The sequence below is a fragment of the Nipponia nippon genome, unplaced genomic scaffold (genome assembly GCF_047370975.1).
Source record: "Nipponia nippon isolate SJK-2023a ecotype South Korea unplaced genomic scaffold, ASM4737097v1 scaffold_5, whole genome shotgun sequence".
Classification (NCBI taxonomy): Eukaryota; Metazoa; Chordata; class Aves; order Pelecaniformes; family Threskiornithidae; genus Nipponia; species Nipponia nippon.
The window spans coordinates 97,527,162-97,550,894 of NW_028262369.1; the positions used below are offsets into that span (position 1 = coordinate 97,527,162).

The following is a 23,733-nucleotide window of genomic DNA, read 5'->3' on the forward strand; positions in this document are numbered from 1 at the left end:
ATATTCTTCCACCACTGCCACCACATAGAGGGCTAACATTCAGCAAAAGTCACGGAAAAAAAGGGGTTGTTACCAGCACTCAAAAGTCCTGACGGACACAACGTGGTGCAGAGTCATGGCACCTCCCCGGTTTGTGGGCATCCCCCGCCCAAATGTCAGAGCCCCGAGCCCAGAAGGGGCAAGACCCAGAAACCAGAGTGAACCCCCGGAATGGAAGGTGCTGCCATGGTTCGTCCTGGTTCCCCTCGGAGGAATTAAAGCAGGCTATACAGGGGAAGCGTTTTGAAAAACAAAATCATCATGAAGTAAATGTATAATTTGTCAAGAGTCTTCCTGAAATATTAAAACACAAGGACATTTCTCCTACCTTATATTACTTTATAGCAGCTTCACCTAACTTCGCACGTTTAGCGAACTTTAAGTATAACAATTAGCTTAAAGAAGGTGTCTTCACACAGTAAGCCAAAATATTAGGGAACGTTATTATATACCTGTCCTCAGTCTCTCACTGCTTATAAGGCCATGTGATCCAAAAGCTTACAGACAAAACTTCTGAGACACAACTTCCACCTACACCGACTTCAGCTGCTCCCTTATTTAAAGCTGCGTATACAAACGCGTATCGCATAACAGGAGGGTGGCAGAACAGTGAAGCACCACGCTCTTCTACCTACTAATTACCATTAAATGGGAAGAGATTTGACAGTACACTGTATACTTCTCAGAAGAGGTCTCATTTTCTTCACTTTTATTAACTAACTTGGTCTATAATTAAAAGAACAGCTTGAATCCTTGTGATAAAGAGACACGACTGCTTTACTCTTCACTTTTGCACTGATGCGTTGCATGCATTGTACCATGCATGATCATACTGTTCATTTTCTACTTAATAAAGAATGAAAGAGCATTTCAGCTGGGTTCAGCAGCGAGAAATCCTGCACTTCTCTGCCTTATCTACAAATCCCGTGCTGTGGCCTTCCCCCAGTGTGCGCACAGCGAGCGGACTTGGCAATGGGATTTTCGTACCTCCAGGCAGAGCTCAGGCAAGCCAAGGATGGCTTCACAGGAGCAGTGCTGCAGGTCTCCAGACATTTAGGTATTTATGTGAATTAAATGTCTTGAAGTCAGCACTGCGTACACATGAAGTAATGGAAAGCAAAGCTTTCCTGAGATCAGTTAGGCTCCTTTCCTCCCCACACACACACTTAATTATAGCGGTTGGATCAAGCTGGCAGTGCCTTGTGCTCTTTTTCTCCCCATACACGATATGGAAGAAGTAAAGACTTGACGAAGAAACATCCTCTTGGTTTCCTAAAAGATCTTTTTCATTTTTCTAAATTAACCATTAAATACCTTGTCCTGATGTCATCAATCATTACATCTCATGTTAGGCTCCGCCTCAGAATGCAACGTGAGCTTTGCAGGAAACTTTCATAAAGCTGCCCATCCTTGACCACGTTGTTTGGGAGAGGATGCTGCTCACACCATCACATTGAATTCCTGTGGTTTCATCCTGAGTAAGAGTTATTTGCAAACTCTTCCTTGGATGCAAACAGGGAACCGAGCAGATTTATGTACGCCTGTAGGTAGGTACATATGCACGCAAATCACATGCTATATTTTACCTTCCTTTAATCTTCATCTCTTCCTATTAATTCAGCATGTGCTCTGAGGATGGGACTACTGGAGGGAGGATAGGCGTGCTGAAGTCCTGGTAATGCAACTGGCCTCACCACACTCCCATTGTACGCAACACATCATAAATCCAAATTTCATAAACCGGTGATGCAACTGCCATTGCTACCTGAAACTGCCTTCCAAAAGCAGGAGTGGAATGAATGAGCAAAGCAGCCTTCTCTAATTCATGCACTTATATAATGTCAAAAATGATGTAGTTGATGCTCCCATTCATCTAAATTTGCCTGGCAATAAGTCAGGCTGCCCACAGAATTTTTTTATTAACAGTTACACATGAACAGCTGCAATTACGTCTTTGCCCACGCTCTTCACCTAGTGCTGGATAGGGCCGAAATAACTCTGTGTATATATACGTAAACATCCATTTTCAAGCACAGCTTTAAATTTATCCTGAAATCACTACTAAATATAAATGTTTAGGGTCATCTGATTTGCTCTTCTATCTCATGTACTTCGGTAGCTCTTTCTGCTTCAGGGAGAATGACAGTAAGGCTAACAGACCTCGTGGACAAGAGCCCTTTCTTAATTTCATCCTATTACTCCTGAAGTCCCTCTACTCTCCCACACAGACTAGCCAAGTATTTCTCTAAATATTGGCTTAGCATAAGGCCTACGAATTCATATCTAACACCTAGGAATAGGAAGCCAAGGTTGGACAACTCTCGGATAACTGATAAATACCAGTGAGATCAATATTCACTGTCTTTCACGACAAGGTCAGTGATGTAGATATTTAACCACCAATGAAAGTTTCCAGAAATTTCATTTACACATTTGTCCAGGACTCACATTTGGCTGGGAGCTAAAAATAAATGGATTTGCTGACATTCATAGATAATGACTGCTTGAGTAAACAGAATTTCAGACCTGAAACATCCTGATTTTACAGACAGGGTCCTGGCACAATTTACATGGATTTATTATTTATCCATCAATCAGAAACAAAAACTTCTATTTTGATAAATGAGTAGACAGAAAACAAAATGTAGCCCATCCTAAAGGGACGGTAATTACAAACAGCATTTCATTGTTCAATTTTTAGTAAAAAAAAAATAAGGGTTGCAATTGCAGCAGATTTTGCACAGTATCCTAAGAAGCATAATTTATCTTTAGGTCAAGTGGATTTTTACATCTCTGAAGACATCACAGCAAAAGAAAAAAACCTAGGAGTGAAACATCATCATTCATGGGCAAAAACATAAATTTCTAGGTACCTAAAAATGTTCTTTTAGATCATTTATTCTTCACCTACTAATGCAGTTGCCAGGTCTTCCTTCTATTTATGAAAGATTGCCTTCTCCATCAGCAATTAATTTGGCTTTGTCTTCATCCACCACAGAAAGAAAACAAACTAACGGTAAGAAAAATATTTCCTGATCCAAAATTAATGCCTTTGCCCCGAAAAGAAAGTAAATATTGGTTTGCACCAGAAGCCACTGCAGGGTGGACGTGAGCAACCTCAGCCTGACCAGGAGAGGGTCAATGCCCCAATGCAGTGCGTCGACTTGCACGGCGACAAATGTCATGCAGATAAACACTAATTATGGTTATGTTGGACTTGAAGGGAAAGCGTTCAGTAAAATCACTGCACTGCTGCAGCTCAGATTAAAAGTTGTTTCTCTTAATCAACCAATTCTACTACTTCCAAAGATGACCTTTTTGGAGAATAGTTTTATTTTAATTTTTTTTTTATTAATTGCTGTCTGAATAGCCTGCTTAGAAAATAAGAGAAACAACTCTTCCCTCTCCCTGTAACAATTAGCAGAGATGATAAAGCTCATATTTCTAGCTTAGTTAATTTAGCATGTCAAAACCCAATCTTTCCCTGGTAATTTCAATACACTGAATGTCACAGAAAGGCCAAGTGACAGATTGCTGCATTTCAGTCAGAACACTCATCCTACTAAAAATGTAATCACTGATGTTCAGATTTCATTTGACTATGCACCGTAAAATATTTGGATTGCGGGTAGCCTTTGGCATCTTCTTTTTCCCCCCTCTCATACAATCAAAAATGAATTAATGTTACAAACTGAGTTCCAACATAAGTTTTGAGAATTACATGGACAGGTAAGCCTAAACCATGATACTTTAATACAAAGTGTTCAGATTTGACACCAATTAATACTGAGTTCAGTATTATTACTGAGTAATACTGAGTTCAGATTCAACAACACTAGTGAGAACTGGAAGTATGTTTCCAATTCATACTCAGGAGACTACAAAGTCCATCAAAAATAAATTAAAATCCTTTACGAATCGTTATCATGCCCCATGTTTAATCATGTTCCTAGACAACTCCTTCATTATCGCAGTATGAATAGGCTCCAGTTGTAAGCTGAATTTCAGGGCTCTGTCATCTTTATCGTGCCCCAGCTTTCAGCAAGCTTTTTGTGCATCTATTTGTTACAAACGATTTTGATGTACAGGAAATGCATTTGTCTTCTTTTCCAAGAATGGTTTCATAACCTCACTATGTTCCAAAGCTAAATAACACATATGGTTTGTGTTTAACAACCTCCATGTGGTGCTTCATATGTGTACTTTTCCTTTTTGCTTCCAAGTATATGGCTGCAGAGCACTGAGGATCAGGCACCAGCGTGGGTGAACGCTCTCTGAATAGGCTTGCTTTTCAATTGTCAGACGGCAATTGACTGAAATCAGGGGAAAAATGATTATTCTGACAGCCTTTGATAAGTCATTGGCTCAAAACTTCTTTCTGTTCAAAGTCTCCTATGTCTATCAGATATTCAGTGAGGCATATGGCATCTTCTTGATGCGATACCCATTATTGATACAGAACGGTAACCTCTATGCTCTTGAACAAGCCTCCCATAGTTCTGGCCATGCTTTACTTTCTGTAACAAACAGCTTCCTCCAACCAGTATGTACAAACAGGCCTGAGGTCGCCCTCATCTGCCATGCACGCTGATGTTCGTCATTTTAATTTGCCCTTCAGGTATATGGAAAGTTTGATAAATTAATTGACTTTCGCCCAAACTGAAGCTATTCCTGCTGAAGCTACTGTCAACAGGCAAGTGCCAGAGGTAGAAAAAGGAGCTACACTGGAGGCCAAAGAGTTAAAACAGTGAGAACATAAGACACGGTCTTCTACGCAACACCTTGTTCTAACTGTTTTCAATATTTACATTAAAATATAGGTCAGCCGAAATGATGGCAGGAGATTAACCCCTCGATGAAGCGCTAACTCTATGTCAGAACCTGTATGTGGGAAAGCAGCACAGTCAAATTATCCCTCTTCAGTCTCTGCTTTACACGTCTGAGATCTTCCCCAGTTTCCCTGCATGACCTGGCAGACCTGTGCAACCTCACCAGAAAACTAATTAAGCATTAAGATGAGTCCAGGATGGAGCAGTATTGGGCAGGACCACTTCCAGCCTCTAGATACCAATGTATGCAATAGCATCGGAAACATGCTTTTTTCATTACAGCCCTTGTTAATAGCCTAAGGAAGTGCCTCCTGCGAAGGATCAGACTGTAAGTTGTAATGAGCGTTTTAATTAACACTATCCCACTGCCAGGGAAAAATATTATATGTAAATTCAATAAATTATTTGCACTGGGAAATCATGGCTGTTTGTTCACAGGCAGCATCAAGGCAACCTGAAGACCAAAAACGCTGGTGCATCTCAAACACTTTGGTTCCCCACAGTATAAACATGTACCTGCATCAAAATTTTCATACCTTGACAACTGGCTTATCAATCCAGATCTCCTCATTTATGGTCATTTTTTATTTCTATGTTCACAATAAAAGAGTTCAAGGTTCAAGGGTTTCAAGGTTACTATTTAGTAAGAAAAAAGAAAAAAGTGGAGGAATTGCCGTAACACCCTAAGGTTCATGGAGAAAGGTTCCTAAATAGGTTATTTTACTACAGACGGCAGCTGTAAATGCATATTAAGTTTCGTGTCCTTTCTGGACGGGTAGAAAGAACTGCACCTCTAAGTAATATGAAAAACTTTCGATCATTAAACAAACCTTAAGGGGAAGCGTAAATGAGAAGTGTTTTATATTCAGTGTCATCAATTCAGCTGAAAACATGTTTGTACCACTCCATGAAATGAATGCTTTTTATAGTGCCTTTCCTGCCAACGTTGCCTCATGAACATAATAAAATTAAACATGTAAAACCAACTCTGGAGCAGGCAGTTAGCAAATAAATTCCAGAGAAACAGTAATACACATTCCTAAACAAACAACTCTTCAAATATTAGAAGAAAAAAATAGGTAAACTGAGGAAAGCATAATGCAGAGGGTGTGTTGAGTATATATATATATAGGTCAGAAGAAAGGGAAAGAGACTCTTTAGCAGCAGAAGAAACTTTCTCCCCAGATGCCAGCCCCCGCAAACAACGACTTTAGTCCCTGGGGTCAGCCTTTCCACGTGTATTTCCAAAGCCTCCCGCGTTACAGCATTGGCAGCCACACTGTAGCCCAAAAAAGTGATTAATGTGCAGATGTTGCTGCACTAGAGAGAATCATAGAATGCTTTGGGATGGAAGGGACCTTTAAAGGCCACCCAGTCCATCCCCCCTGCAACTGGCAGGGACGTCTACAACTACATCAGGTTGCTCAGAGCCCCATCCAGCCTGGCCTTGGATGTTTCCAAGGATGGGGCATCTACCACCTCTCTGGGCAACCCCTTCCAGTGTTTCACTACCCTCACTGTAAAAAATTTCTCTCTTATATCTAGTCTGAATCTACCTTCTTTTAGCTTAAAACCATTACCCCTTGTCTTATCGCTATTGGCCCCGCGAAAAAGTTTGTCCCCATCTTTCTTATAAGCCCCCTTTAAGTACTGAAAGGCTGCAATAAGGTCTCCTCGCAGCCTTCTCTTCTCCAGGCTGAACACCCCCAGCTCTCTCAGCCTGTCCTCATAGCAGAGGTGCTCCATCCCCCTGATCATTTCGGTGGCCTCCTCTGGACCCGCTCCAACAGCTCCATGTCCTTCTTGTACTGAGGACCCCCGAGCTGGACAGAGTGCTCCTGCTGAGGTCTCCCCAGAGCAGAGCAGAGGGGCAGAATCCCCTCCCTCGCCCTGCTGGCCACGCTGCTTCTGATACGGCCCAGGATACGGTTGGCTTTCTGGGCCGCAAGAGCACATTGCTGGCTCATGTCCAGATCCACCGACAGAAGCCAGTTACTGTGGAAGCAAGCACAACTCCAACCCCCAAATTTGGCTTCGCACCACTGCCACAGGAGCGACCCTAATGGCCAGAGAAGGGAGCCTTGTCCCAAGGGACCACACACATCCCAGCACAGCAGGATCACACCAGGCAGGCAAGGCCATGGCCGAGGAAAGGGCTCAGCCCCTGCTGCCATTGCTCACGGACACCCTGCCCACGACGCAGGTGGGGACCCTGCGCTCCCTTCCCGAAGCTGAGCAGCCACCCTTGATGTCTCACAGAAATTCGGACATAGCGTCCTCTTGCTGTTTTCTATTTCGTAGCAAAACAAAAAAGCCTAGGTTAAAAGGAGGAGGAGAGTGGTTTTGTTTTGGGGTTTTCTGTGGGTGTTTTTTGGCATAGAAAAAGCCCCCCCTCCCTCCATCCCACTCCAGCAATAAACCCTCCAAAGACAGGAAAGCTTGAAGGACTCCCTCCCCGACCGCCACCCTTTCACATCAGTTGATCTCAAAACAGCTGAAAGGAGGAAAATAAAGCGCACAAAGATCTCCAGAGTTATGCCACAGTCATCAAATACCAGAAGCGTTTGGAAACCACTCTTGTGGCCCCGAGTAGGAGCAAACCTCTCCAAATAAGGAAGCATTTCTCCTCCAACGTGCAGAAATTGGCAGCTCCCCTCCCGGAGTTTATGTAAGATTTCTCAAACAGATTAGCCAACAAACAAATGTCTAATAGCCTCCTTTCTGGCTTCAGAGCAAAATCAGTAGGCTTTCATCTGCAGAAATGGATTCTGATAAGATTTCAACTTGGGACACAAGTTTCCATGTTGCCACGATGGAGCTTAAAGACATTTCCAAATATGTTATAAATGACAAAGTAACACAGTGGAGTCCATGGGCCTTATTTCTGCATATACAGCCACACAAAATCTCACTTGCTGTTGTCAGAATCGATGAGGAATCGCCACGCCGCCTTTCAGGAGTCCCCCCTCTCGCGACCCCATAAGGGTAACGCACATATATAGAAAAACGTGGGTTAAAGATCAAATTACAGCAATGCTACATTAAATAGGAAAACGTGAAACTAAAAATCATCAAAAATCAAAACTAAAATGGCATGACAAATATGAAATACTGATGGAAAAAAGTTAATATGAAAACAAAATGTTCCAGAGGGATCAAATCATGCTGTATTTTTAATACTTAGCTATACCTATTTGTCTCAGAACATTAAGTAAATTCAGCTTCACTTTCCAGTAAAAGGCCGCAGGACAGCTATTGAAAACTTTCTGGAGAGGACATCTTAAAACCAGGCTATCCTGGGAGCTGGTTAACCAAGAGATGATATGGCAAGTGCTTAGCAACGATCTTTCCCAGGTTTTTTTAACCTCCACCAGCCTCCCACAGAGAATGACAAGGAGTTATTACCTGCTGACAAAGAGCTCTTTCTTCTGCTTCTTGTCCCATTAGGCCCTGATCTTTGATGCTTCTGCACAGAAGTTACTTTGAATATCTAAATACCTAAAAGACGTGATTGTGTGCACAAAAGGCTCTTCAGAGCGATAAGAATTTGGGGCTACTGAATACAAAATCTCAGGATAAGGGATCCGGCTTGTTTTGCCTGCAAAGCGCTCAGCACTTCAGAGTGACGGTGGCACTGAAAAATATAGTTTCAGTTATTTATTAAACTGTCTATCAGAATTGGTGATGTTTATATATGCAAGCACTTACATAGCTTCACTTTCTGAACAGCAAATAAAAATAAGCAACAGATCACTGACATAGTCCAATAACAGAGAAAAACTCCTTCCTTTGAGGCAAAATCCAGTTTGGCGGGATTTGAAACCCCATGGCATATCTACTGCTTTTTCTTTCAACATACAGAGCAAGTAACACAGAGGCCAGGTCAGCATCTGTTTCACTGACAAATCTCAGTCCTAACAAGATATTCACACACAGACAGCAAAGAGAAAAGGTACCAAAGATAATCAGGTGTTTGGAGACGTTGAATAAAACAGGCTTTGATCCACGTTCACAGAAGTAAGGTAAAATGGTCATTTACCGGTGTTGAAAGGGACCAAACATAGAGAAGCAAAATATTGAGGATAGGTTTAATTCTGCTTTTTCCACTTAAAGGCTTTTTCCACACCATGCATAAAGACAAACACGCAGCTGATGGCAAAAGAGGCCGTGGCAAAATACATCTGGGAAGATGTATGAAAAAGTGTTTTTTCTTTTACTGTTCTCTGCAAACCCCGCTCTGGTTTGATCATCCCTTCCACCCGCATGATGTCAGTCCCAAGTTCTTTTATGTGGGCAATTAATAACTCTTATCCGTTGCTTGATTTATCTTGCTTTAACATGTGTAGATCACATGGAGATGAACTGTTTGAATTATTACCCTGTGGAGCCAAGCGAAGAATTTTGTTTTTACTGTCCTGAAGTTCTTATTTCTTAACTTGCATGAATAAGAAATACTATATATATATTTCAAGAGGGACACAAGAAACTTCCCTGCCTAAACACATGCTTTTCTCTTGATTTATTATTCAGATTTATAAATGTACTCTCTTCAGTGTTTGAGTTACGCATTTTTTCTCGGTTAAAAAACAAGGATTAAATCTTAACCACAATGCCTTCTTTTAAGCTTAATTTTTCTCAGCACCATTTTCTCCCTTGCTTTTCTGCCTCCTGCAAATCAGAGGTTGCATGACTAAATTCTTCCTGCTGCCACGAACTGATTTTTCGAACACAAGATTTCTCTTGTTTAGTTCATGCATAGAATACCATAAAATCCAATCATAGTGTCTGTGTTGACTAAATCTTTGTTTAAAGCTAACTATGGAGGCTCAGCATGCCCTTTTCCTCCAGAGCACACTGTAGACAGCTCTGAGGGAGGCAAAAAATGACAGGATTCCTCCAAGGACACTTTTAAATCGGCCCCAGAAGAGGGGCACTGAACAAGCAGGGACTTCAATAGTTTAGAATTCAACTTTTGAGTGGTATTTTATGAAAAATAAGTTCTCATCCCAATATAGCACAATCAATCATTACACAGCATGGAGGAGTTTTCAGGTCAAAGGTGCCTTTTCTGTACGACTGGCAAAGATAAATATGAGAAACTATCTCCGATACCTTTTCACTTTCATGGCCTTGGATCTTCACCTTTGCCTTCAAGTCCGGGGACAGCTGATTACAGAGGCACGATGCCAAGGAGGTCTGAGCCGCATTTCTCCTTACATGGCTGTGGCAAGTACATTGAATCTAGTTTATTAATTAAAAGCCATTATTGAATGTGAACTACAAAACTGTGAAGGTTTCTCTAGCTCTACTTCCAAAATGGAGTTAAGCATCACAAGTTCAAATAAAAATGCGATAGTAGAAGTTCTATATTAAATTTATCAGTGTGAATCTCTATCTAGACTACAGCAGCTGTTGCCAGCAGCAGTTTCATTCAGATTTGTATCCACAAGGTATTACTGGTTTGGAGTCACTCTGACATCTTCAGAAATTTTCATTGTCATTTACTCAAATAAAACTGAGAATATCACAATAGCAAGCCCCAGGGCTCTCTGAAAATGTTTTTTTTCTGTAAATTGAAGGAGCGGCAGTTGGTCTGTCCATGAGGGTCAGTGCTGTCAATACTAGAATGAACTGACCTTCCCAGATCTGCACAAAGGCAAAGCCATCCTTACTAGAAACTCTTTATCATTCCAGACCGAGTCCTCTCTTGGACTTGTATGTGGACTGTATGTGGACTGTCAGGTTTAAAAGCCCAAAGCGTTGAAGACTAATGCCCTAGCATGGTTTGCATAGCTTTAAGAAAGGTACCAAATTAAAACTCACACCTGAAGAAGCCTGTGGTTCTTGAAGGAAATGCAGTCAAGTTATTGATTATACTGAGTTAGATACCCTCCTTTTGTCACCAAAGCTGGTCTACTAGAGGGCAGAAGACAACACGCTTTGAAAAACTCTCCATGTTGAAGAAAATCTATTCCCTCTGGAGAGAGGGGCATCTGGTCCATTAGGTATAAAGATACATTTTCTTTGCACTCAACATTTAGCCTTTTCCAGACTTTATTTTTCATCTAGTCAAAGTGATCTGCAATAATCAATAAGCAGTAAAAAAACCTGAGAACATAGAAGAAAAGTGTACTCAAACTTAAGCCCATATGTAAAATTAGAGCTGGTGCTTGTATTTGTAAACTTAGAAATTAATCTGAGCTTAAGTTTAATACTTTATTTACAACTTCACAGGAGCAGAAACAGCCAATTGAACGTATGCCATGGTGCCTTTCTCTTATGGACACAGCTTCCAACAGGAACCTGATATACAAGTTGTGCAATTACAGCCCATTCAGCAAACGGATTTATTTGTGATGATTTCTCTACCAACGTACTTTTCAAGGAGATAGTTTGATGCTTCCCACAGACCTTTTTTTTTAAGACAATGCTGAGCAACATGTTAATTAACAAATTAAAAAAAAACAAAACAGAAACTATGCTAACCAAACGTACATAACATGTAAAGCTCTTCTGTGCCACAATAATCTTGTGGCTATATGAGCTAGTAGATAGTATAAACATATAAACAGAATGATCCTGATAAACTGAAGAACTGGGTAGAGATTAATTAAATCAGAAACAATAAAGTCATATTAAAAAGATTTCTAGAAAGAATAAATCAAATCACAAATACATTATTACAGAACCTGGGGTCAGCAATAATATTATTCAAAAGGATCTTTGAATTTGTCCCTCCTTGCTCATTAGCTAGGCAATCATAGGGTTCACATCACTGAAGTATCTGAGCAGCTCCCAGCTGCTAGTAGATTGGTCCCTCCTAATGCCCTTACGCAATGGGAAGAGTAGCATTTGGTCTTTACAAAGCAATAAAACAATCAATCAAATGAAGGGTTAAATCATGTGTCCAAAGTTACACAGGATCCTGAGAGAGTAGGAAATTCAGGAATGAAATAGGTCTCCTGCATCCTATTTAGGCAAAGTGCCTGCAGTGTAAACAAACCTTGTAAAATTAGCTTTGCCAAATTCATCTCTTTTCCAAGTTCACGTCTCTCTGTGCTTCCCCACGCTCAGGTTATTCACTTGCAATGACCTTCTCACACAACTTTATGGGAGCAAGAAAAAAATGGCCTAAAAGCCATAACCTCCATACAAGCAGTAATGTCTTGACTGAATTGTTTTTGTACCTTCTCTGATAGTTGGTTGACATGTTTTATCGTAGCCATTTTCATGACTAAAACCACCTCACCTTCTCAGCATAAAAACCATTTGTCAAGGATTAAAAGCACACAATACCCTATAAAAAGACCAGAATCCTTCCTAAGCAAGAGTTGACCCTAGATCAATGCCTAAGGCAGGCAGATATTATCACAACATCTTAGCCTGAAGTGTTAATTTTGTTTTCAAGTGAAATTCCTGAAAGACTTTGACATTCACAGTGAAAAGATCCCAAGTCAAGACTTTGCTCAGCAATTTCATTCAGCTTGCTTTCTTCTATCAGTTGTTTGTTCAGTATTTATTCCCAGGTTTTGTTTTCGTGTCACCTCCATGCCCACTCTGCTGCCCTTGTTTATCACCTGGGTTTCTACACGCTCATAATTCTTTGAGCTTCCTTTCAAGTAGCTCAGGGGGAAAAAAAAAAAAAAAAAAATCACAGTATGAGTTCATGAAACAATGCATGAATAACTCATTTCCTGCTTTAAATACGCCTCTGAGTAAATGATCCAGAGACTTTTCAAGAACCATTTACATAACAGTCGCTGATACAGTCTTCAACTTTTCATGTCAATCTCAAAATGGCATTTTAAATCACCCCATTTTCCTAAATGAGGTGAGCAAATTTTAAAAGCAGATTTTCCAACTTCTAGAGCTCTTCTTTTAGTTACAAATCTTTAAACGTTGAATTTCCCTCTTCTTTCTTCATTAGGGATAGCGCAGAAATGCTCTGTATGTCTAACCTATAATCCAAAGGCAGTAGGGGTGCTACTTCAAAGAGTACCTTTTCTTTTACAACTACAAATGCCACAAATTTCAGCAACTGTCAATCCCACTTCACAGTCTGCAGTTCGAAAATAAAATTTGGAGCCTTTGCTAGATGTGAATAACCATCTACTGCAGTACTACTGGGAAGACACCTATGAATCACAAGATGCTCAACTAGTTAAATAAATTTAGGTAATTTCCAGGCATAATTCATAGACAAGTAAATAAGAGAGAGGAATTTGGCTTCCACGTGGATTTCTGAAGTACTGTCAGAACACCTATGCTTCCTGAGGCTCAGAAGCCAAGAACAGGCTGAACGGCAAATCTCTCCCTCAAATCACGTTGGAGTGGGAATAGCAGTAAGGAAGGTCAAACACCACTAACTGGCATCCAGAGGAGTTTCTGGTTACGGTTCCCTCAACAGCATGACTGCTCCAAAGACACCAGGGGATGTATGCTAATTCATAAAGTGGATCATCAAGGGGTCACAAGCTCCATGTGCTGGCTCCACACAGGGTGCTACTGAAAAGTTTTTCTTTGCCTCGGGGTGGTTCAGGGCTGTGCTGAAGAGCTTCTCTTTCCCTTTGATTACATAGATGGAGTCAAGGACTTCTGTTGCCAGCCTGAGAACAGAAAGCCAGTGTTCAGATGAGCTTCTCTTGAAATGTCTTTGCGCTCAAAGGTCTCGGAGCACAAAAGAAAGGGCAGAGACAGAGATTGTCATCTCTGGCGCTGCGAGAATCTCTTTGGAGACCAGCCTCTACATCTGCAACAGTCCTGACGATTATTTTTTTTGCTGAGCCAGGAGCTTAGGAGATGGAGGGATAAAAGAGCACGTCCATAGCAGTCGGCACTTTTGTTTGGTTGACCTGAAAGAACTCATGGACTGGGAGATGTAAATTCCCAAAGATACAGCCACATTTCTTTTTTTGGCTTTGAACGTGAATGCCAAAAAATAGGACAGTTGACTTTGACGTGCCCTACTCCCAGACAGAAGAGGCAGCAGTTGTGACCCTGAGAGACTAAAACCCACAGAATAGCCTGTTCTTCAAGTTCACTGAAGAGGTCATAGCCTTGTAGGTGTTGAATCCAGAAATACAACGTGATTTAAAACAGAGCTAAGGGAGAAGACAAAGCAATTGGGGGAAGGGAAGTTGCCAGAAGGCTAACTCCAGGCTGAAGCACAAAAAGAACAACAAAAAAAAAGGCAAGTTACATTCACAATGATATTAAAAGGGAATCTGCAAAGAGTCAGAGGGCGAGGACCTGTGACCCTACCCTAATACAGCTGAGCATGAGCGCTGGGTCACCTAGGTGTTTGAAAGGACCTGAGAAGGGGAGGTGCAATCCATCATTTTTATTACCAGTCATGCCACACACAGGGAAGGGGAGAAGCTTAGAGTCACCCTTGTGCTGGGCGATACCATTAGGATTTCTCAGAAAACGGTCACGCATAAGGCTTAGCAAAAAGGACAGCACTGCCAGAGGAGCAGAAATTAAGAAAGACAATGTCAAAATTAGAAAAAGGGGTAAGAAGTGGAAAAGCCAGGAGAAATCAGAGGGAAAAGTGCTTATTGGTTTTGTTACAGTAATCTCAGACGTGCCTCTTTCTGGTAGAAGTCATGATTTTATCAAATTTCAACAGGTAGTGGTGCCAACTCTGTTGCACAATAAACACTGGAGAAGAGGGCTTAGAAAACACATCAGTCATAACTACATGACATGTTAGTGATGCATGTTTCTTAGAGTGAGAACAAACAGTATAATTCAACTTCTAATGAAGTCAAACAACCCAAAAAGTAAAAGAGCAAAAGGAAACACTCTCTCTCTCTCCCCCATCACAAAACACATTAGCAAAATGGAGTGTTCATGATTAATTCACATTCCTTTCCGATCGTCTGTCTTGCTAAAGCAGCATAAAATTCAACTCATTGTTTCTTCTCTCTGAAGATATAGGAGACATGACATCATGGCATCTCATGTAACAGTCAAACCAGAAAGCACAGCTGAGAGGTTTTGAGGTTTCCTAGCAAACATCAGGATGTCTGCAGCAATTTTACCTATTTGGTGAGAACTTCCAACTCTCTCCACAAGGAAAGGATTTATTAGACACTTTGCAAACAGCACAGCATTTGCTGCCCCTGCTGTGTGTTGATGGACAGAAAATTCTACATCACATTATTTTAGGACTCAAGGCTCCTAAATTAGGCCATAAAAATGCGGAGAGTGGAGATCTTTACAACTATAGAGAGACTCAGGGATACACTGAGGTGGACTCCTTTGCTGGATAGAGAGATAATTAGAAGTTAGTGACAATTTGTACAATAAACAAGGAGAGAAAAGGTTTTTCTTTTCTAAAGAAGAAAGCTGAAACACTTCAAGTATACTATACTTCTTCATAAGAAGCAGCTTTTTGAAGCTATTTCAATTAAGCCTAGCAAACTCTTCAAAATCTTTCAGATTGTTCCAGATCTCACCTGACTCTGTTCTACATTTTCATGCAAGAAAAAGTTATTTTACTTTGAAAATCTGCATAATTAAAAACGGTACTGTCTTCTGATTGATAAAGTTTCAAGTGACAGCTTTGCAGCAAGCTGCCTCCCACACAGAAGCAATTTGTAAAAGCCTTTCAGAGTTTTATGTAACTGAAAAATCCGAGTTGCTTTCATCCAGGTCTTTCTTTCCAGTACCAGTTTAAATGTGACTGCAAGGAACTGCAACAAATATATGCTTGAATATAAGATTAATTTAGATACTGATAATTTTGCCTAAATGTGAGGCACCAACTGACAGCAAAGGCTTTTTCTTGTTCCTATTTTGTATTTGGCAAATTTTGAAACAATTTTATATTTAAAGCCCAACTTAACTCTAGTTTTTCAAACACATTTGGACACACAACACACATTTGCTATCAGCTCAAATGGACTTGCGATTCCACGAGAGCAAATCCGAAAGGAAGTTAAGCAAGAAGAAAGAAAACATTACATTAATTCTTTCACTGGGTTTGGGTGAATACAAATCTGTATGTGTTTCCTATTTTCAGTTATATAGTATATTAAACACTAGAGGGAGTACAGAAGAAAGCTTAATATTTCCTTTGGAAAAAAGTGGAGTACGATCAAAATTTGAACATGAGTTGTAAAGGTTTCCTCTGTAACCATATATCTCCAAAATTCTCAGAGCTCTTAAAGCTGGTAGGGATAGTACAATTACCCAGGCTAGATATAAACTTACCTGATGGCTTATAAGAATTCTAGCTCTTAGAAAATAGTCTAAAACCCAAACGAATAACCTGGAGGTAGGTATCTGCCTTCCCAAGCCCATCTTTACCTTTTAAGGTCAAGTACCAGTAATGCACTTTGCACAGCAAAAAAACTGAAAGCAATGCAGCTGGATCAGTTTGCCCAATACAACTCAGTAAAATATATTTTTACTAAAAGAAAACACACTTAGTGGGGGTTTTTGTTTGTGTGTTTAATAAACTGACCTAGTTCTTATAACCAAATTATCATGATATTTACAGACCAACCACTGTAACATTACACAAATGTAGTAGAAACTGAGTGAAAGCATTAACTTGAGCGTCTGTATAGAAAGACAAGAGAAAAAAAAGGTATTAAAAAGAGTATTTAGGGTATTTCTTAGTATTACTAAGAAAATTTAAAGACATTTCTATTTTAGTAGTGTTAGATATGGCTAGTAAATTATTTTAATGCTTTAAAATTATAGTCAGCTGTTTCCTAAGGTTCACAGTAAGTACATCTCGGATCATCATGAACATGGATTTTCATTTACTTTGTATTTTGATTGTTCAACAGAAACAGGCTAAAATCAGTAAAGGAGAATTCATACTTTCGATGAGACTATTAGGACTAAGAGCCAAGGCAGAAGAAGAGCTGCCTATATGTAATGTTTTGCTTTATATTTTTCCTTTCCTTTGTGATAAAGAACCAAACCCAAAATTCAGCACAATTTCCAAAAAGGTCATAGGCAGATAATGACACAAGGAAAGCATTAGGAAAAGACAGCTCTACAAATCATCTAATACTGAAGAAAATCCACAGGACAAAGATTCTGACCTCTTAAAATAAAATCCTAGTAATTTCCAATTTTGGTACAGAACAGAGACTCATAGAATAACCTCATCTGTAAGACCTCTGCAGGTGTCTGGTCCAAATGCCTGCTCAAAACAGAGCCAACTTCAAAACCAGATCAAGTCACTCGAGGCCTCATCTCCTTCCTCACTTCTCACAGCATTTTAAATGTTTTAAATACTTTTATCCCGAGGCCACTGCAGCCAGGGCTGCCGTTGATCTGCACATCCCCAGCCAGTTCCTTCTCATTCTTCACTAGCAGATCCAGCAGAGCACCTCCGCTAAGGAACTCGTCCGGGGACACATCAGTCAGTTGGCCCTACCACTCTCCAGAAATCTCCTACATCGCTTCCACCCTAACCAGTTGTCCTTGCAGCAGACGGTTAAAGTCCCCCATAGGAATTATGAGGCTTCATCCAGCCGTTTGAAGACACTTTGGTCCACCTACAGCTCTGCATCGTATGCCTCCCTTGCTGTGCCCTCCATCAGCTTCTCCAGTTCTCCTGTCCCAGACCCTCTCAGCCAGCTCAGCGCCCGCTCCCCAGCACAGCTCTGAGCACGAGCTGCTCCTTTGCCCATAAACTGCCCTGGCCTCATCTCATACTTAATTCCCAAACACTTGAAATACCCTGTTAATACACAAATTCATGACCAAAATGGAAGGAGACAGATCTGTTTCACATTGGTTTTCTGCCCTTATGCAAAGAAGACCTCAACCAATTAGCTGTACCCCGTACTTGCAAGTTTGAAGACTTTGGTTTCATACAGAAAATGACAGCAGCCTGAATGATGAGGGAAAAACGCTCAAGACAGCAAACCTGGAATACCCTTTGCCAGGCACATTTGAACGACTTGCCTTTTTACAGTCAGTAGACTTTTCTCTTTTGTTCCAGCTCTGTTGTGATCTTTCAACATCCAAGTATTATTTAATTCAAGAGTTTGTCAGATAAAAGAGGGTTTTTTTTTAGAGAAGGTTTTCATTTAGGAGTGATTTGTTCTTGCTGGGGAGTATTCTTAACAGCAAATCCATATCAATTGTTGTATTATGCAAACCAGAGTGCTAAATACTTACTTTAGGCATATTTTTTGCTAGTTACTTGCAAGCAGAACTTGTTTTTTTTAAGCTTCCTGTTTTACTGGGCAGGAACCACTCACCCTCCATATCTTTGGACTATATAGAGTCCAAATTCCCTTATATGAGAGAGAGAAGGAGGAATTTTGACTCTTGTCCTGTACAATTTTGCTGTAAACTTTGTTGTGTGTGATTGCTTCGAAGAGTGAACGTGGAAAAAGAAAATATTTGTATCGTAGTAATGGTCTCATCTATCTGTAGCACTTGACACCACAGCTGCCAGCTGTACGGATAAATATCATGTTGCAGATAGATTGTGTCTGCAAAGCAGCGAAAATGGAATGTTAATTTAGGCTCAGCCGTGCTAAAACCAGGGAGGGCTCCGAGCATGCTTGGGGTAAACGAGGTCTCCACGAAAGCCTGTGCCTTGCTCTGAGCCGAGGGCCTTCTTAAAGTACTTTAAATTACTAATTTCTCTAACTAGCTTGAGTACTGAGTCTGATAGCTATTAGAGAGAGAAGCACACATACAGATTGATCAAGAGAATTACTCTTAGAAAATCCTTTTCACCATGTTGTCCATGTTCCCTGTTTCTTTTTGGCATCCCCTTTCTTGCTGGCTTGTCCTTTATAGCTTCCCAGAATGTATTCCCTGTCCTCATCCATCCTCTTTATCTCCTTGGAGATGAGGTTCCGCAATGGAGGGAATGACCCATCCTCATTACCCAACACTGCACAACACATACATTGCTATTCCTCTGCAGCCTCAGTACTCTTCATTGTGCCACAGAGAGGGAAGGACCAGGGCTCAGCTTGCAGCAACCCATGACAATGCTGGGACCACCATGTCATGGCAGTGAAGTCTGCACCAGGACCTTCTGGTGCTCACCAGACATCCACAGAGAGCCAACCACAGGCAAGCTCAGCATCATCAGTGCCTGCCACAACGGCACGCCAGCAGATGCTTTCAGCATTGCCTCCACCATGGATTGTCTGCTGGAGCCCAAAGGCGACCTACTGTTCTTCCACCTACTCATATAACTCTCAAAGCCAAAGCTATGTTTGAAACCTTTTCCTTCTAACTCAAGTGAAGATATTTTCCTTTTATCCAGCTGCCTGCCCATCCATCTGTGTGATTACGGGGACAGACCAAAGATAGTATTTACCACACCCAACAACTAGAACTCCATCACGGTCTTCAAAGTGCAATACATCCAGCCCAGCACTGTTTTTCTTGGGTGGATTTCTGCAGCTTAATGAAGCAACGCGTATCACCTGAACCAAAGTAAGACCCTGCATGAGTTCTTGGCCAAACAAAAGGTAAAGTGCAGTAATTGGTTAAAATACAATAACATAATTAGGTATCTAAGCCTCAGAAGGCATAAAAATGATTTCAAATTAAGCCAAAAATAAGAGGGAAAAACACTTACTCAACAGCTCCAAAAAGAAACACTGTCAAAATGAACTACTGATGTCATCCTGACTCCCAGCATCTAGGGGGAAAAAAATCAAAAAAAAAAGGAAAGTCAGCTCAGCCTCAGTATTTTATGCTTGTGCTTGCCAACAGCTCTGAGCTATTGTGCTTTCTGTTCTTCAGGTGGCCAGGCTTTGCTCACCCTGGATAGGATCTCCTATTGCACTGTCATAGACAGAAGGGTGGACCAGGATAGACACTGGCCTGTTCCAGTGGGTCATTTCTTATGTTCTTATCTATTTTCATATACAAAACTAAAGCAACTGTTACTTACACGCTAGAATATGCAGCCAGAGAAAGCACTCATTTCGGGATGGATTCCAGTACATTACTGCAGACCATTAGAGCAAAAAAAATTATTGGACTTCCCTTGCTCTCCTCCAGACTCTGCCACCGATCTACTGCACTCACTTATGCAAACCCTCTCTGCAACCTGTGATTTCATCAACGTAAATAAAATTGCCTCTGACCTTCAATAAGAAGCTCCCAGGTGCTTCTCAAAACCTTGTCTTCATCAAATGAGCTTGCAAACTTGTTGACTTCATTCACCTGAGGTCAGGCACTTAACTGAGATGCTCATGTGACAAGGCAACTTATTCTAGACTAAATGAGCTAATTTAAATTTTTGGTAAGTTCTTAGAGTGTAAGGACTAAATTAGGCTATATGGACCTCAGGAATTATTTATTTGCCTTCACAGAGGAAGTCAGGACCAAAACCACTATGAACTTACGTTCTTCATAAGTGCTCCAGCCTAGATGAGATGAGTACCGGGCAGTACAACACTGCAAGAAATTAGAAGACATATCCAAAGCACAAAAAATAAAGCAGAAGCGGGCAAAGAGAGTAAGAAAGAGCATTGAAATGTGCAGTGAGGGTATGTGCGAGTCCTTCTTAAAGGACTGTTGTGGCACCATCCTTTCTTTCATCTTTGCTGCTTTTAAATCACTTCTGTCAAGCCAAGTAAAGAAAGAGACTTTGCTCTCAGGTTATAGACAGTGAATACCCTTGTTGTCAGTCAACTGTTACTGAACTTCAACTAAGCAGTGTTAATTATCTAATATCTAGGCACTTTTTCTACTTCATAGTAATTTTCCATCCTATTAGTTTTTATATCAGAAGTCATGCAGAACTGACTCTATTTATCTTTTGCGGAGTTTCTTAAAATGCAGACCTGAATAAAATCTTAATATCCCTGTTAATTTGTCACCCATCTGAAAACTGAACTTGAAATAGTTTGTAGAATCTCTTCCACACAGGCCTTTTGTTTTAATTGAACTTTTCTTTTTCCCACAGGAAAGCTAATTTAGTATGACTTGCCAGTACTAAAATTGAAATTCTTTGGCTAATTAATTTTTGTACCTGAAACTGAATATAGCTCATTTTTTTTCCCCCCAGTTTTTAATACCTCCCTCTCAAAAACTCAATCCTTGGCATATGAAACCAAAGGAGAGTTAGAAAAGTTTTCAGGAATTAGGCAACTTTACAGGAATTATAAGGTTTAACAGGGATTACTTTACAGGGTTATAAAAGTTTTTCATCTCTACAGAGCTGGTAGCTAAAATACATGCAAAGTCTGGAGCCAGCATGGGCTTCCATTACAGAAAAGTTGCGTGGTAAGACAGGAACCCATGAACTTTTCAACCTCATTTCCACCAGTAAAAACCAGGAGGCACGTTAAAACTAATTTTCACAGGCAGAGATGAGATACACTGGTTGTATGATTAGATAAACCCTTAAGACCTGAAAGAAACAACTTCTATGCACCTATACCCTAAAGGGCTAAATTTCACCCCGGAGTACCACTGGAGATGTACGGGATTGCAAGCATCAGGACTGTTGCTGACCTGAGGCTTTGATACTAAAATGTTTGTCTTGCACCATGTTAGGCCTCAGACATTTCTCTGCTTTTTTCTTTAATTTTCTTTAATCTACAACTTTCTGTTTAATCTACAACTTTCTGTTTAAATACTGCCATGCCTTTAACGCTCCAAAATCACCCCATCTTTTACACTAATGCTTACAGATATTTCTAAATATTCTACATCTTTTAGCAAATGTTCCTCACTTTGGATTTTTGCCTAGCTGATAGAATAATATCTTAGTGACTTATATTTGCCGACGGCAGAGTTAAGATCAACTCTGGTAATTGCAGCAAGACCTGTAATAAATTTAAGGCACTTACACTATGCATACAAATGCTTTTGTGCAATGCCCAGAATACAGAAAAGGTCACATTTCATGCCCAGGTGGGACACGGCACTTCTTCAGCAGCACAAAGGACCGGGGCTGAAGGCTGTCTCCCACCACACAGGACTCCCCGGTGTGCATCCAGCAGAATTTGCCTCCCCACCCTTGTTTTGCTTTCCTTAACACACCATGCAAGAGCCTACCAGGGCAATACAGGGAAGCGATATACCCCAAGGCAGAAGGTAATGCACGCAACGTTTCCCCGCGTCTCCAGCTGTGCCGTGTCCCTCAACAACGGATGCGCCCAATAAGCTGCAGAACAGTTGTTTTCGTTCTCATACAGAGTTCTGGAAGCAGAAAAGTCAGTTTTTTTCTGTTCTCTTCCCCTTTTCCCTCATACATCTTTCTACACCACTGGTGATCTGGCTGAAAGCTTTCAAAGAATTAATTTAAGACTCTGGAAGAGACAAAGAAGCACCTGCTGCACGCGTGACAGCAACACTATGCTGCGTATTGGTTTGTTTCGCTGTTTCTTATTCTTTATGGCTTTCTGACCAGTCACACCTTCGATCCGCAGGTTTTGAGAGTACTTGTGGAAACTCCTACACTGCAAAATGTGCACATTTAACACTGCACTGGTCAGACACCAAAGGCATTTGTGTACAATACCACACAGATTTACAAGGATAAAAGTTTCAGCTGCATATTTTATGAATCATCACTACATATTTGAACCTTTTGAACCTTCACAAATGAGGGCCGGCCCTCGGGACTGCCACGGTGCAGGTGGGCTGGCTCTGTTTTACAGGGTGAGACACAGAAATTCCTCCTGGAGACACTTGACACTCTGGAGCAGACCCTCCAGAGCCGCCTCTCCAAACCAAATGCAGCAGCCTGGAAGGTGATGCAAACAAGACATGACAGCAACACCCTTCCCAGGCTTAGTTATCTTGAAATGCTAAATTAAAGAAAGAGCAGGTGTCTGTTAAGTCTAGGCTTGCAGTTCCTTCAGATATGTGGGGAGGTGTCAGCATTACGCTTGCATTGATCTGGTTTTGGCTAGCAATACATGTTCGGAAGGAGAGAGCGGTCCTCTGTACATGCCTGAACATCCATCACCCGCAAAGCACAGTTCTCCCCTTCATCTCACCCTCCTTTGAAGGCTTCTTTTCTCTGTCACACAACCCAGGTAAAGACCCCAGGCCCTCCCAAGCATGCCCACAAACCAATGCTGACTCCCAGCAAACGAAAACACTCACTGAACCCACTTTTTAAAGTTGTTTCCCAATTTGGGAGCTCTGCTTGTGCATTTGAATATGTACATGGCAAGCATACAAAGCATGATATTTATGCAACTCCAGATGTTTGAAGCAGCAACAGACAAATAGGACTTCTTCAACTCTGGTCTTCACCTCATAAAATGATCTTTTCACACATGCATATTTGAGGGAAAGAAATGCCACATTTTATAAGCACATCCTATATAGGAAACTACACATGAAGTGCCTCATCAGTTGTGACTGTAAATGTGCATTGCAACCAATAAAGCACTTTTCATCAGTTGCACTTTCATATGAAACATCCACCCATAAATTATCATCTTTCTCAATCATTATGTCTATAGTAGAAAACACCTTTCTGAATCTAAGTGGTGCAAGTACTGTACTGCATGAAATAAATTTACACTTATTAAATTAATCTGAATTCACAATACATCAACGTCCAGGCCAAAAGACATCTTTCAAGACATGATACAAAATACAGCTATTTAACAAAAATGGGAAGGAAGGTTTGGGGGTTGTTTTGGAGTTATTCTGTCTGCTAATGAATGACCCCTGAAGCACCAGGAGGACCCGTGAACTCACTCGGGCGCAGACAGGTTACAATAACTGCGGCTGCTCTGCTGGATTCTGTTGTGAAAACAGACTTCTGGCAAAACATGAATATTTTTGAATTCTGCATAACTGAAGTATGCTTTATGTTGCATACTGTAGGTCTTTTTACTTAAATCTTACCAAAACTGAGGTGGCTTTGTCTTAGTGAGAGATTTAGTTT

At 40.9% G+C, this 23,733-nt stretch overlaps 1 long non-coding RNA gene across 3 annotated transcripts in view; it reads right to left on the reverse strand.

Moving 5' to 3' along the window:
* LOC148052400 (uncharacterized) overlaps positions 1-19,901 on the reverse strand; it is a 59,203-nt gene extending 39,302 nt beyond the window's left edge. For all 3 annotated transcript variants that reach the window (XR_015698954.1, XR_015698953.1, XR_015698952.1), the window contains exons 1-2: positions 19,765-19,901; positions 19,447-19,509 (exon numbers count right to left, since the gene is read on the reverse strand). This is a non-coding gene — a long non-coding RNA (uncharacterized LOC148052400). The remainder of the gene's footprint in view (positions 1-19,446; positions 19,510-19,764) is intronic.
* Between the last annotated feature and the right edge of the window lie 3,832 nt (positions 19,902-23,733).